The 13,155-nt window shown below is 40.1% G+C and overlaps 1 protein-coding gene across 1 annotated transcript in view; it reads right to left on the bottom strand.

Moving 5' to 3' along the window:
• Positions 1-10,039, bottom strand: part of SACS (sacsin molecular chaperone) — an 89,022-nt gene extending 78,983 nt beyond the window's left edge. Inside the window, exon 1 of the mRNA XM_063429749.1 lies at positions 9,706-10,039. The gene's annotated coding sequence lies outside the window, so the exon portion shown is untranslated. The remainder of the gene's footprint in view (positions 1-9,705) is intronic.
• Positions 10,040-13,155: the final 3,116 nt, after the last annotated feature.

Genomic DNA, 13,155 nt, shown 5'->3' with positions numbered 1-13,155 from the left:
CAAACCTACACTTTACTTATTAACCCATTTAAATGTTTCAAGGGGAAAGGATTCTTTTAGGATACTTTGTATGCATACATCTCTAACAAATAACCTTTTTAATATGTGTGGTATAAAACTATACAGACAGCTCATTAGATGAATTTGCCTTCTTTAGCATGACACGTTACTGTATCAGAATATTTTTGCCGTCTACGGTGAAATATATGGTCTTTCGTCTTCAGATTCCTCATCTGGAGAATGTATTAAACTACAGAAAGCCAATGAGCAATAGGTATGGAATGTTAACGTTGCACTATATGAAATACATCACTGAGTGACATACATACAGAACAGAACATACATGTCTGCAGCAGATGGTAATATCTCTACTATTAGTAACTAGAAATGCATGGCATCTGAACAAACTCAGGGTATACAATGTGTACCGCAGGAATCACTACAATGTCACAATGTAAATGTATTACACATAGCTCTGTGTCTTAGTTGGTCTTGATTGAAAATTGATATTGACAAATAGAGTACTAATATGGGACTGAGTGAAGGCCATTCCCCACTTATTCTTTTGTGAGTGAGCTGGGGCCTCTGGTGATGTCCTAACGTATAGAATGAAGTGCTCCCCTAATATTGTTGGGGATTGTATAATGTGTGATGCATATGAGGAAAGTGAATGTATCTGTTTGCAGAGTTCATTTGTGATGTCTATGGTTTGGGTAAATAACACAACATTATTTTTATAAAGTATGTCTGGTATATCTGTGTGGGGAGTTAAGTAGGGAATGGGTGATTAACTGGTTTACAGATCATTAATTAATGTATAGAGAGCAAATCTGAAACCCCCAGAGAGGGAAACTTTGTAATCTGTAAGAGGAGAGTCTTCCAAAAATATTTTAATAATGTAATAGTGAATCTGGAGTGTTAATAAAGGCAGTACCTCCTAGGATGTCTATGAGACGAGTCTTGTACAGGAATGATTGAACAGGAAAATCTAGGTATCTCAAAAATACTCAGATCATAGTTATATTGTAGAAAATTGCACAAAATTGGTGAAATTAATCACAAGGGGAAATGCTTGCAATTATGTCTAATCTATCCAGGGACATCTGCATAACTTTGACATTGGCATTATATTGTAATAAGCACATATAAAGAAATACTCTGACCACAAAGCCACCGCTGTTGTCCATGCAATGTAACAAATCAAATATATTGATAAGCATTGCCGTTTGTAAGAAATGGCAATGTTAACATGTATCAGTCAGTGTGTCAATCACACAGCTACTAGAGGCACCTCTTTGTGAGGACTGTATAAAATGTACAGTGTTAACATTCAGACACATGACGACACTGAATGCAGTTAGGTCTCCCCAATAGACTACTAAAGACACAGAACAAAGATGCACAATACAGCACTCAATGCTTCTCTATGGAAAAGCATTTGATTGGCCAAGGCAATACGTCCAAATTACTTCAGATTAAGAGCGGTGGCCATGGCCAGACCAAGACACCGCTGGATTAAAGTTCAGTTTAACTTATTTTTTAAATTTCTACCAAGTTGTGAGGGGAATCCAAAAAAAAAATCAGGAACTCTCTTACATTACTTGACTACTGCAATCCCCTTGTCAGTGGCCCGACGTGTTCCCATATTGCTCCGCTGCAATCTATAGTGAATGCGGCGGCGAGGCTCATTTTCATATTTCATTACCTCTACTTATACCCTTTGTGTCACTGTACCCCACTCCCTCTAGCATGTAAGCTCATTGAGCCGGGACTTCAATCCCTCTGTTCCCGAGCGTCCATTTGTCTGGTTACAATTACGTGTCTGTTAGTCCACCCATTGAACAGTGCTACGGAATTTGCTGGCACTGTATAAATAATAAAATAATAATAATTACAGATACCTATTTGCCTTTCTAACATAGGAGTGTTCCTTTAATAACAATTTCTGTTCACTTCTCTCTCGTTCTCTAATTTCAGCTCTCTTCTCTTTCTCTTTCTCCCCATTTCTATGCTAAAACCATTCACATATTGAAGGTCTAAATTCGTCTTGGGGTGCATTTTTTTTTTTAAATACCCCTCTGCTTGCACATGATTTTGTTCAGTTGTGCTGTATCTGATCAAAGTGAACTTTAAAGGAACACTATAATCATCGGAACAACTACAGCTTAATGCAGTGGTCCTGGTGTCTATAGCATGTCCCTAAAGGCTTTTTAATGTAAACCCTGCCTTTTCATAGAAAAGGCATGTTAACATTTAGCCTAGGAACACCTCTAGTGGCAGTCACTGAACGCTCCCCATGGAGATGCACTGATTCAATGCATCTCTATGAGGAGATGGTGATTGGTGCACCACAGCGATTTGGGAAAGCATTGGATTCAATGATCGTAGCCAAGGAGACAGAGTAGGGGTGGGCAAGCAGTGGCAGACCCGCGCAGTGCTGGAAAATAGGTGAGTTTTCATCTTTTCAAGGGGGGTAAAGCGAGAGGGCAGCTACCTAACACATTTGTATTCCTGACACCAGAGTGATCCTTTTAAGTGGCCTCCCTCACAGAGCAATGGCAAGCCAAGAGATGCACTAAAAACACATATTTACTTATTTAGTTGTATGTATACATGACAAAATATGGTAATCCATGCAGAGGCTATAACACATCTAATCTTATATTTTAAATAGTAAGCAATAATCTTCTCTTTCTTTAAAGCAAATCCAAGTCAACGTTTCAGCTCCTAAACAAAGCTTTCATCAGGACATCAGGCATGTTCTGATGAGAGCTCCATTTAGGAGCTGAAACATCAACTGGGATTTGCTTTAAATAACGATAGAAGAAAACCCAGAGTGACGGTAATTTTTGTATATATTATTAATTTGTGACTGGGCACCGGGTACTAACAATTTAGTTGGAGTGCAAGAGCTTGGACCAGTTTTATTTTTCCATTATATATATGTAAAAAACAGATAAAATTTGTATCTTATAATACCTTTTTTATTGGACTAACAGAATTTTTTAATGACAAGCTTTCTGGAGAACCTCCCTTTCTGGTCTGGACTATTACGGCTACAATCTCTACTGCAAGTTTGCGCTACTAATTTCAAAAAACAAATTCTCAGACTCACTTAAGTTTTTAACAAGGCTGTTTGGCCTAAATGTTGCAGTTTCTTTTTCAATTCCCCAGAATTCCTTGTTAAAATGATTATTCTCTAAAAGTATGAATTGTCAGGAATTAAAGATTTTAATTTTAAATTTAGGCCACAATGGCTTTTTAGTTTTAGCCTAAAATTTGAAATTCACTTTGAATTGAATTGGAGTTTCCCGTTGCCACTCTTTCGTGACTAACCCTGTGATTGTTAGTGGATTAATAAACCCGTGAATCAGTGGCGTACACACAACCCATGGGGCCCCGGTGCGAAAACTGATCCGGGGGCCCCCCCCGCGCGAGCGCTTACTCTGCGCAGGCTGGGGCCGCAACACATGGCGGCGGGAACCTGGTCGCAGGGCTGCGACCCGTTCGACCGCGGTATGTACGCCAGTGCATGCATAAAGACATACACTTATTAAAGGACCACTACAGACACCCAGATCACATCAGCTCAATGAAGTGGTCTGGGTGCCAGGTCTCTCTAGTTTTAACCCTGCAGCTGAAAACATAGCAGTTTCAGAGAAACTGCTATGTTTCACTGAGGGTTAATCCAGCCTCTAGTGGCTGTCTCATTGACAGCCGCTAGAGGATTTTCTGCGATTCTCACTGTGAAAATCACAGTGAGAAGACGCTGAACGTCCATAGGAAAGCATTGAGTAATACTTTCCTATGGGCGGTTTGAATGCGCGCGTGGCTCTTGCCACGCATGTGCATTCGGAGCTGAGAGGCGGATCGGGACGGAGAGATTCCCAGCGCCAAGGGAGTCCGGCGCTGGAGAAAGGTAAGTGCTTAAGACACACACACACACACACACTCATGAACAAACGCACACATTTACTGACAGACACACACTCAGTGACAGACGCACACAAACATACTCAGTAACAGACACACACATACTCTAACACTAACACACACTCTAACACTAACACACACAGTCTAACACTAACACACTAACACACACACACGCACACACTCTAACACTAACACACACACACTCACTAACACACACTCTAACACTAACACACTCACTAACACACACTCTAACACTAACACACACACTCTAACACTAACACACTCACACTAACACACACACACACTCACTAACACACACCCTAACACTAACACACTCACTAACACACACTCTAACACTAACACACACACTCTAACACTAACACACTCACACTAACACTAACACACTCACACTAACACACACACTCTAACACTAACACACTCTAACTTTTTTTTTTTTTTTTTTATTTAATCCCCCCAGCCTCCTTACCTGTGGGAGAGCTGAGGGGATTCCCTGGGGTCCAGTGGTGTTGCTGGCCCTGCTGTCACCCGGCTGGCGGGTGCGCGAGGGAGCACTCTCCCCTGAGTGCTTCCTCTTCAGCTCCCTCGCGCGCGCGTACTGATGCCGGAGCCGGAAGATGACGTCATCTTCCGGCTCCGGTTTCGGTGCGGTGCGCGAGGGAGCTGAAGAGGGAGCACTCAGGGGAGAGTGCTCCCTCGCGCACCCGCCAGCCGGGTGACAGCAGGGCCAGCCTCGGGGGGCCCTGAGGTGGCTGGGTCCCCCAGGAGAAGAGGCTGGCCCTGTGGGAACATACCTGGGTCGCAGGGCGGCCGGGACCCCGGTATGTACGCCACTGCCGTGAATATAAAAGCAAACAGCTGGTGATAAGAGTCACTAGGAATCATCTGTGCTCAGAAGAGTCATCTGTGGCTAGTGTATTGCTAGATTCATGGAGTGGATTGCTCCCAGTAGAATGCTATTTACATGCAAAGTGAAAACATTTAATGTAAAGCTCCCAGCGCCTGGGTTTAAAAAAACATTCAAAATGGTTTTAGCAGAATCCCATTATTTGTGTAACTCTTCTTGCCTGTCAGTTGACTTGGTACTGTCGAATACAATGGCATTAAATTAAACACATAAATTAATATGTTATATCATTGTAATGTATTATCTTATGTATGTGTTTTGCTCTGGTCGTTAAAATGTTTCATTGGTAACTATAATTCTTCTCTCGCGGTTGCAAAGGTAAAACATGACATTAGATCTGCAGCTCAACATAATTGTTTTAATTTGGCCTGAATAATCCCTAGCGTATAATAATAATAATAATAAAAATAAAACAAACATATAAATCTAAGACAGTGACAATATAATTAATAAATCAACCAAGGGAAGCAAAATTGCCAAATATACTGTCTTACACAAGCAGAGCATAACTGGGTTCTCCAGGACACTTGGTATTAAATGGCATTTAACCTATCACTGTGCTCTACTTGTGTCGCATGGCTGCAGTATTGCATTAATCTGGCCCGGTAAAAAAATATAAATAGAAAATAACACATGTACTAAAATGTTTTGTTTTTTTTGTTTAATAAGAAAATATCATTATTTATAACACTGATTCATCAGTGCAGAGACAGATTTAGTTGGGGGCTAACGAAGTTGAAGCTCCAGGCCTATGCCCATAGGATAGGCCCATTCATTAAAATAAAAATTCAAAAAAGTTATTTTACTCATCATCATCACGTTCTTGCTTTCAGCAACAGGAATTAAGTGTGGGAACTTAGGAGGGATTCAGGAGAGCAAGGCTTCTGTGGATGGTCTGACTGTAAAATAATTTGCCTTAAGCTAGCTATGCACAGTGTGAAAATGCTCTTGCTGCTTTGGTCTCCCTACAGGGTGACATGTCCCCTTTCTGATACATTCACTACATCCACTTCTTTCTGTGTCCCATGCTAAATACTAGGAGTTTCTGTCTGCTGGTTAGAAGGGATGGAGAGGAGTAGACAAGTGAGTGCAGAGGAGAAATGATTCAGAGTTTGTTATTAGTGAGAGATCTGAGAGCTGGGGGCTTGTAAGATGGACAGATAGACTTTATGGAGAGATGAAAGCGAGATTAGCTTAGGGTGTGATTTTTCATATTATTGCATGCTGTGAGTTTCCTTCTACCATCACCTCCAGCTGACACTTGGGAGGTATGACTGTTGTCATGTTTTTTGTCTATCAGATTCTGTAATTAGGCCCATCATACTCATCAGCACCAGGTCCAGTAGGTTCTTAATCCAGCCCTGCATCAATGGTGTTAACATGGCTTCCTGGGTTTAGTGTTGGAATGTTCTGGCTACCAGAAAAAACTAAAAACTGTTTGTCCAACCTCTAAAATGTTCAAATGTTGTTATCTTCATGACCCGACCTTGGGTTTGGGAATGGCACAATAACTACTTAATTTCCTATATTAATTTTTCCAACTTTGCTAGGAGGTTATTTCCGATAACCACTACTACCGTCTAACATTACACAAGCTGGCAAAGGGTTCTAGGATTTGCTAAGCTGCAGCAGCTCGAAGGGCCACCTATTGGCAAACCAGGATTGCATTGCTACCTCTTCGAAATAAACTTTATTCGCAAATATCAGGAGGACAATTAAGGAAGGGAAATAATGAGTAGATCATTAAATCAGATCACAGGAAAAAAAAGATTATAGTTAACACAAAAGGTTAAATACAGTTCAGCGGTATCTAGACTTTCGCTGCTAAAAAAAAATCAACAGTGATTATCTATGCACAGTTATAAAAAGTAAATGCTAAATTTAGGCCAAAAGTCATTGAGTCAAAAGAAAATCACTTTGGAGGTATTTTTGTTTTGGAGGAAAAGGTGCGAGTGTCCAAAAAGAAATTGATTAAAAAAAAAAAAAAAAATACCTAAAAGAAACAAAATAATAAATCCTTATATATGATACAACTACATCACCAAAATACAGAATAGTCTAGTAACAAGTAAGCTATGACTTAGCACCAAAAAACATGATTGGCTTTTCTAAATTAAAGAGAAAATGTGTGAGAGAATGAACAGACATGATGACAAGGCTTATATTAGACGGCAAGAGAGAAAAATAATCAATAAACGAATGTAATATAGCGTATATGATTTTAAAAAAGGTAAATTGTATGGACTATATAAGTGAAAAAGGGAAAGAGAGAGAATCGATGAAAGAATGGCAGTTACGAATTATGTGAGTGAATGAGTGAGAAAAATAAAACAAATAGATAAAATAATTAATATCATACGGTTTATAAGAGAGAATTTGAAAATAATATATAGAGAGAGTGAATGAATGGATGAATGAATGAATGAATGAATGAATGAATTAGTTAATCTTACATGTACAAAAGTGAAGAAAAAAAAAGAGTGAGAAAATTGACAGAATATTTGAGGAAGTCAGAGACAAATATATTGACACAGTGAGCTACAACAAGAAGTTAATGAAAATGCATGTTATAGTGTATGGGAGGAAAATATACAATGAATGAATTAATATCCATTCACGTATCCTTATTATTGCCAATCACAAAGTAAAGTTTCACACAGTTTGATGACATGTAGATGACTCAATACATGTACAGTTGTCATTGCATTGTATGTTAAAAAAGATGTTAGCCCTAAGCAATGTATTAACTGAAATCCTTATCCTATCAATAGACATCAGTCACACTGAACAATGGCATGGGAGGAATTTACATAACCCATCACAGCAGCCTACAGGGAACAAGTTGTCAGTATTTTTAGATCTGTACCAACAGTTCTGCTATGTTCAATCAGGACGAGAAGAACTCGTTTAAAAAATAAAAATAAACATTTCACGCTTTTAATTTGTAACCCGCAAAAATAAAACTTATGATCAGTAGCCCAACAGATGTTTTATTATAGTATAAACTGCTTGGCTCTGTTCATACTTCTCATAGGAACACAGTTATCTATTCTGAAGCTCTTGATCCAAGCTATACACAAATAACTGTTTGTAATGATATCAGATGAGGATCTTCTAATTTGATCTACAGAGGGAATCACTGTGAAGGGCAAATGAACCCACAGTATGGGATGTGTGGGCGTAGAGACTTAATGCAGCTTCTGGAAAGTGATGAAAGGTTAGTGAGTCAGTGACAGAGAGGGTTATATTGCTCTGCATCAGTGTACAATGTGTATCCTAAAATGTGCTCTGCATCAGTGTACAATGTGTATCCTAAAATGTGCTCTGCATCAGTGTACAATGTGTATCCTAAAATGTGCTCTGCATCACAGTACAATGCATTCTAAAATGTGCCCTGTATCACTGTACAATGTATCATAGAATGTGCCCTGTATCACTGTACAATGTATCATAGAATGTGCCCTGTATCACTGTACAATGTATCATAGAATGTGCCCTGTATCACTGTACATTGTATCCTAAAATCTGCTCTGCATCTGAGTTACACTGTATCCTAAAATCTGCTCTGCATCTGAGTTACACTGTATCCTAAAATCTGCTCTGCATCTGAGTTACACTGTATCCTAAAATCTGCTCTGCATCTGAGTTACACTGTATCCTAAAATCTGCTCTGCATCTGAGTTACACTGTATCCTAAAATCTGCTCTGCATCTGAGTTACACTGTATCCTAAAATCTGCTCTGCATCTGAGTTACAATGTATCCTAAAATCTGCTCTGCATCTGAGTTACAATGTATCCTAAAATTTGCTCTGCATCATTGTACAATGCACCCGATATGTGCTCTGTATCTTTGTTGCACAGTATTCTGAAAAGTGCTCTCCATCCTGGTTGACACTAAATCTTAAAAGGTGCTCTGCATCCTGGGTGACAGTATATCCTCAAAGATGCTCTGCAACCTGGGTGACAGTATATCCTAAACCTAAAAGATGCTCTGCATCCTGGGTGACAGTATATCCTAAACCTAAAAGATGCTCTGCATCCTGGGTGACAGTATATCCTAAACCTAAAAGATGCTCTGCATCCTGGGTGACGGTATATCCTCAAAGCTGCTCTGCAACCTGGGTGACATTATATCCTAAACCTAAAAGGTGCTCTACATCCTGGGTGACAGTATTTCTTAAAAGGTGCTCTGCATCCTAAACTGCTCTGCATCTTGAAGAACACTAACCATCAGTCTGTGTTTGCATTATGGGTTATAGTATATATTAAAGTCCTTCGCCGTTTGGGCTACAGCTTCTCACTGTTTGCAGTCTGCATCCTAGGCTATACTATATTCTGAATTGGGGCTCTGCATCCTGCATTCTATGCATCATCCCACGTTCTGCATTATGAGCTGCATTGTACCCACAACTGTCATTCTGTAAACTACAATGCCCCCTGTACCTATTATTAATAGGATTTATTAAGTGCCCATAGATTCTATAACATATTAATATTAATATAGGTACTAACATAAATATAATGTAATATAGACTTCAATGCAGCCTTAATTATTATTATATATAACTATTCATCATATACTGTCATCCAGCCCCACACCATACATTGTATCATCCAGCTGAGGAATGAAGAGTGAATAGAATTCTGTTATCTCTGGGCAGAGACTGGGTCAGTACCAGCCTACTGCATTACATCATTGCTGACAAGGTTCTCCCAATGCCATGATCATACCAGAGCATCAATACAGATCTGATCAACGTTCCAAACCAAGAATTGCTAAATGATTCTCTCTCTCTCTCTGAAACAGTAACTGTAAGCCAGTTCTAAAATCACACAGAGTACTTACATTTTGCTGGCTGTTGCAGAATGATGTAGACCCAGGCTAGGTGTTGGTAAGAGATACAGAGCTCCCAGGTAAAGTGAAGGTTACCCGGGAGCCAGAGGGGATTTTATTCTACTGTAAAGTCAGCAGCTTTAGTAAATAGTGCTGGAAGGCTGCAGCCCGGACGGATCCAAACAAGTCTACTGCTCCATCACCTAAAGCCCCTGCATTCATAGCTCTTAAAGACACAGGACACATTTCTTCTGCTTTCAAGTCATGGTGATAAAGCTCTCCATATTTCCAGATAACACCAACAAATCGATATATTTTTTTAAGTTGGTATATGAGACTTCCCCAAAATGCAGTCATCACAGCCCCTGCCACAAGTCAGGCTGAGTTGGAGAGTTGTGGGCATTGCACATGCTCAGTGGATAAGGGACTCCGAACAGGCCGCCATGTTTAAGGGCACTGCACATGCTCAGAGCACAGAGGGTGGACTACAAGGTTCCCTTCAGTGATGAGGCAGTGCACATGCTCAGTTAGTAAATCCTAAATAACCGTTAGCTTCAGGGAGGTTGGATAAGATATTATGGAAAGAATTATTATTTGCAGTTTTGTGAGCTTGGGATTTTACAACCAGAATAGTTTGAACTGGGACTTTGATTTGGTAGTTTGGAAAAGAGAAGTTAAAATGAAAGTTCTGCAAGTGTTGATAAAAACATTGCCAGGGTAATATTCATTAAACACCAAATTATAGCAATAGACAGACTACTATTACTATTATGTTACTAATAAATTGCATTATATATGCATTTTCCAGATGCGTAATTTAAGTTTAACTGTTGCCATTCTTATTTCATTTTGCTACAATTCATGGGCAGAACATATTTGCAAGATTTGCTGTTCATGCATGTTTTCCAGGAACGTTTTGTCTGTACATTTAAAACTTAAAGGACCACTCTAGTGCCAGCAAAACATACTCGTTTTCCTGGCACTAGAGTGCCCTGAGGGTGCCCCCACCCTCAGGGTCCCACTCCCGCCCGGCTCTGGAAAGGGGAAAGGGGTAAAAACTTACCTTTTTCCAGCGGTGGGCGGAGAGCTCTCCTCCTCCGATCCTCCTCTTCTCCTCCCCGTCGGCTGAATGCGCACGCGCGGCAAGAGCTGCGCGCGCATTCAGCCTGTCACATAGGAAAGCATTCATAATGCTTTCCTATGGACGCTTGCGTGCTCTCACTGTGATTTTCACAGTGAGAATCACGCAAGCGCCTCTAGCGGCTGTCAGTGAGACAGCCACTAGAGGAAATAGGGGAAGGCTTAACCCATTCACAAACATAGCAGTTTCTCTGAAACTGCTATGTTTATGAAAAAATGGGTTAACCCTAGAAGGACCTGGCACCCAGACCACTTCATTTAGCTGAAGTGGTCTGGGTGCCTAGAGTGGTCCTTTAAAACAAAAATGGCTCTTTTTAAATGTCAACTATCATTATAGCGAAACAGACGCGTTCCATTGCGACAACATTACATCATCATTAATAATGCCGTTTCTAACAGTCCTATAAGGGTTAGTGAGGTGGATAAGGTAACGTTAAAAAGAAGTTAACGGGAAAGTTGGGGTTAGAGGGTCTTTAGCACTAGTGGTATTGTTATGGTACTTTTTGCAGTAAACCAAAATGTTTAAATGTCTATCTGTTCCTGTCCAAATCAATAAAATAAATTGCGTATATACGCTGAAGTAATTAAGTCTGACAAACAAGGTTCAGGTTAAAATAACTTCGAGAAAATTTATTGGCAAGTGATTAAAAAGCGGACACGCAGGTCCTTTTAAGAGACATTTTACGTCATCATTGCTTATTAGAATATCAGTAAATAAACATCATTAATTGGATTAATTGTCAAGTGTCGGGATTAGTGTCCACCTATCAATATTATTAATTGGCTCAAAAGACTAAGTGGTTAATCCCGTGTCCACCCACCAAGAGGTGGGATTGTTCTGGACACGGGTGGGGGACAAGGGGTCTTGAGCGTCATTTTACACGGTCGGTGATCTCAGGCCTCGTGGCCAGGTGCAAGGTCTCTTATGAATAGAACATTTCATTACTACTGTGTTCGCATGGCCTTCAAATTATACTTTGTTGCAAATCTAAGGAAAAGTCAGCAATTCCTGTGTTAATCATATCTTTATAGAAAATACAGTCTTTGTTCTATTGTATTAGATGTGCTGGGAAATTCTGTCATGTAAGGTGATTTTAAAATGAACAAGTTAGGTTATGAGGACAAAATGGAGGATTGAAGAAGTCAGGTTAGGGGGACAAAATGGAGGATTGTCACAGTATAAAGTTAAAATGGAGTTAGTGCAATAATTGAATACAAATACAATAAGGTTTTTTAAATAATCCCACATCAGTCCCCCCTATGAAATGTTAGATTCTAAGAGATAAAACTTTATTAAGTTAGTACCAGGAAGACGTGTTAACCCAAAGGCACAGAAACCCCGTGGCCGCTAGCTAGGTGTTAATGCAAAGTGCAAGGCTGTCCCTAGATCTGACCCTAATAGGCTAACTCATCCGTCAGTATGGCTCTCGAACACTTCACACCCAAGGGTATCCCATGGCAGCTAACCCACCACTTCTCCACATGGGGCCTTTACCATTCACTGACAGATGCTGTCCCTGAGCTAGTCCCTTCCTAGAATTCCTGCACTTTATCAACAAAAGGGATTGTTTGCAGCGGCAGACAGGGTGAGTTGATGTCTTGGAAATCTTGGTCATCAACTTCAAGATGGGCGAAAGTGGGTGCCGCTTGGTCAACAGTCTTCAGGAGGGATTTTCTCAGACATGGGAGAATACAACAAAAGAGAAGAGCAAAGAGAAAAAGAAAAATTAGTATAGCCATACCAATATGCATTAAAGCCTTTTGCCATCCCGTCATCCAGCCAAACCATCTTTCCCAGGGATCTTGTATCCCAGAATTCCTTTTCAACTCTATAGACAGGTCATTTAATTTCTCTATGGCTAATGTAACTTTACCATTAGGGCCTGTGTTTTCTGGGATATAGGTACAACATGTCAAGGTGTCGGGCAAAATTTTACAAACTCCTCCTTTTTCGGCTAAGATCATATCTAGGGCCATTCTATTCTGGAAAGCCATTTGGGATGTGGCCTGCAATTGTTCGGCCAATCCCTGGAGGGCGTCTCTGGTATAATTAACAAAACGCTGTTGATTATAATAAATGTAATTTATCCAATTTAAATTCTTGTTTGTGGTAACTATGGCAAAAAGTGATTCAAATCCTGCAGCAACTTCATCTCTTGCTTTAAATTCATTGGGCACCCCCCTAGGCACCCCAATGGCATCAATATAGACATGAGGATCAAAACTTCCTTTTACTGGGGCATCACGCTTAACCTTAGTGTGTCTGGACTCATGGGTGTTGAGGTGTGTGTCAGAGATGATATGTATAGGCATAATAGCTTT

The sequence above is a fragment of the Pelobates fuscus genome, chromosome 1 (genome assembly GCF_036172605.1).
Source record: "Pelobates fuscus isolate aPelFus1 chromosome 1, aPelFus1.pri, whole genome shotgun sequence".
Lineage (NCBI taxonomy): Eukaryota > Metazoa > Chordata > Amphibia > Anura > Pelobatidae > Pelobates > Pelobates fuscus.
The sequence above is the reverse complement of the archived record's forward strand: the minus strand, read 5'-3'. Positions and strand labels throughout refer to the sequence as shown.